Here is a 3,438-nt window from a genome sequence, read left to right on the forward strand (position 1 = left end):
AAAGTCGTCTATATTTTAGAGTATTTGAGTATTATGTAGTCACATTGAAAGAATGATTACGTGAATTATTAGTTTAATAAAGTTTAACTCAAGCTCCTACGAGCGGGCCCCCCCGCAGTCCTATTTTAGCTAAGATACCGGTTTGGTTTTAGCCCCAGCGCTTCATTTGCATTTGCCCACTGTCTTGGCCTGGTGGGACGGGAATTTAAACAGGTCCGTTTTAAAAAGTTCAAATACTTGGGGGTGGATGTTGAAGTTTCGAATTGATCGGCGCATAACCAGTCGAGTTTAAATAGTCGAGTCATGCCCTGACTTTGAATGTGAAAATCATAGCTATAAGTTCTATCCTAAAAAGTTGTAACCTGTCAACCGATGACGAGTTAGATATTCGCTAATGCAAGGAAGTGGTTTTGGAGGCCAACTTCAAAGGCCAAAGCGAAACCAAATTAACTGAGAATGTTAGACGCCGCTTGTAGCGGACACCGAACCCCAATACAAAGCGGGAAAGGGCTGTCTTGGTCTGCTTTCTTGGGGAGGCTCTATTCATGCTGCGGTGTAACAATAGTTTTGAGTCTTGGATACCAGAAGATGTTTTTTCACTTTTTTTCCTCATATAATTATGTGAAAATCGAGAAACGACGAAAATCTTGTATGAAGCCAAAGTGATGGCAAACTGCGGGTTGTTGAGACGATCTGTGACTAGCAAAATGAACCGCTCAGCGAATGTGCTCGGTGACTTTGTCTTTGTACCAAACGACCCAGTATATATGGCTCAAAACAAACCTAACTTAATAGCGTATAAATACCGCATCAGATTTAGCACGAAAGGTATGTCGCTGTGCTAGTTATTGTCTCACTGAACCAAAATTATAATATCTCGGTGAGCATTCGGAAGTCAGCCAAGCGCGGTCATTGCACGCGTGCTGAACAAGAATGCTGTATCATGACAGACTAGAAACAATAGACAACTCCCAAAGCACAAACTCACCCAAAACGCTAAAAATCTTCAATGTTTACTCAAGTTTGGGCTTATAGAAGATAATGTCACAGTTTTTCAATGACCATGAAATTCAGAGTCCGGGTAGTTAGTTAATCAATTGTGGCCCTGAAAAAATTTGAAGGAAAAAAAACTACGAATTTTTAAGAAAATGCTTTTTTCGTGAGATTGACTCTTAAACGCTGACAAACGTCAACAAATTGCGAAAACTATAATTTCTATATGTTTGCTTTGCTCGAAATCGCGCGCATTTACAAAGCCCTAAATTGTTTTGCGGACTTGCAAGGACCCATCTGTTATAAGGATGCCCAAAATACAGAGATGAATCTCATAGTTTATTAGATATAATCCGTGTAAACGGTTTGCTTATCATTTTCGCATAAATTATGACCTAAATTTGAAAACCGCTGAATTTCTCGAATTGGGTCTTTGCGATTTTGGTGAAACTCTGTTCAGCGCAAGGCACTAATGCGCACTATGTGTAACCGAGAGATTTTCACGAAAAAATGCCGGCAACAGCAGATTTTCGACTCAGACCTCAAAGGGGCGTGGCATTATAACCACGTGACATTTACTCCGATCGCCCAAAATTTTATGTTATATTGTAGATTGATCTATAGGTTATCCATTCTATGTGTTAGACTTACGATAAAAGTAAAGGTGGGGATACCAGACAGCTTTAAAGTAGGATGGTACCCCCCCCCCCCAAAAACTGGGTCGAGTCACCTTAACCTCTCTATCGTCATGATAGCGCTGGTCACGCATTCCCTTGGAGCATCTGGAAGTGTTACTCAGCGAAAACATTTACAACCAGTCTGAATAAAACTGAAAGCCAGGATCTTATCAAAGATAAGAAGATTATCAAAAGAGTATTCTATTTTGTTGTTGCTGTTGACAAGCTACAAAATCAAGAATCACGCATAAGTGCGTAAACTTTTTAGTTTTCCTCGAGAAGGCTCCTTGCCCATTGCGGTTAACATTTATGAAACAATCGGTTCCCGCTGTGTGTTTTCACTTTGTTTCGTTCAGTATGTTTGTCTTGTTAGTTCGTATGCAGTGGAACCTCTTCTTTCGGACACCTTTATTCAAGGGGCACAATTTAAATTTGGTCTTGGGAAAAACTTCCACATAATCTTTGCATCTATTACCTCTATTGAAGGGAAAGGGACACTTTTTTAGGGTTCCGAAACCCGGGCTTAATTCAGGGTACACCTTAGTCATCAAAAAATGACTGACCACAAAGAGGGTTGATATTTTTAAGTGCACACTTATCACAATTATGGAAGCTTTCACAAACTAAACTGTCTCACCTAAATCGAAGTAATGCGGTTTTGTGATTTTACCATATAATGTCGCTGAGAAAAGTTAATGATGATTTTTTTATGTTGTCTTTCTTGGTTAATTATTAACAAACCCCAGCCCAACCCGCAATTCAGGGGGCATTTAAGGTCGTTTAAACGAGGAAAAATAAGACGCGTCCTAATTAAGACTCAAGCTATCTCGTGTATAAACGGCACATTTCGTGTGAAATTTAGCTAAGACGCGTCTTATCTAAGGACAGCCCCTAAGACGTGTTCTTCGATAAGACGCATCTTTTGCTTAGTCGCGTCTTAGGACGCGATCCATTCAACCAAAATTTCCGGAAATTCCGGTCCAAAACTCAATGGATCGGTTCGGTCCAACCGGAAAAGTTTCGAAAAAAATGGTCCACCTTTTGAGGTGGTCCTCTTTTCCCGGTCGGACCGGTCTGAATTTTGGTTGAATGGATCGCGCCCTTAATGTGCCGTTTATACTAGCCTGCGATCATGTTTTCTTGAGCCAAAGAAGCAGAGAAGCAAAAAAAATAAATAACGCCTGATCTCAGGTTACGTTTATACTGGATAGTTTACGTATTATTTAGGACGCGTCTTCTTTGCTCGTATAAATGGCCCTACAGTCTTCGTTTTCTACGTACATGCTTACACAGGGAATGTTCTTCTTCTCTCTTCTTCTTTTTACGCCAAAGATCTCTCAGGATCCGTAGACGCACTCTGATACTGGATTATTCTTAAGTCTCTCTTCTTGGCAAGCCTGATAGCCTGCGATGGTGTACTCCGTGTCCATTCACAGATGTCTGTTATCCAACATCTCCATGGTCTACCCCGCCCTCTGTTTCCAGGAGCTCGTCCTCACATCCCTAATTAAAGGGTTAGTTTCTTAACTTTTAATATATATTGTATTTTGTTAGTAAAATCCATGGAAAAAGTCATTTTAATTGACACAGCAAAAAGCCAACCACCCCACACGTCCTGCCTCTCGACCCCAGCATCTGACTCCGCACACAAGTCCCTGGTGGTCATGCGCAGCAGAGTTCTGGAGTCGAGACTTTCACGATTCTCGTCCCCAGAGCCACTCGGCTTAATCTGTAACGAACCAATGGTCCTCAGACGAGTCACGCAATG

Source organism: Porites lutea, chromosome 10, assembly GCF_958299795.1.
Source record: "Porites lutea chromosome 10, jaPorLute2.1, whole genome shotgun sequence".
NCBI lineage: Eukaryota > Metazoa > Cnidaria > Anthozoa > Scleractinia > Poritidae > Porites > Porites lutea.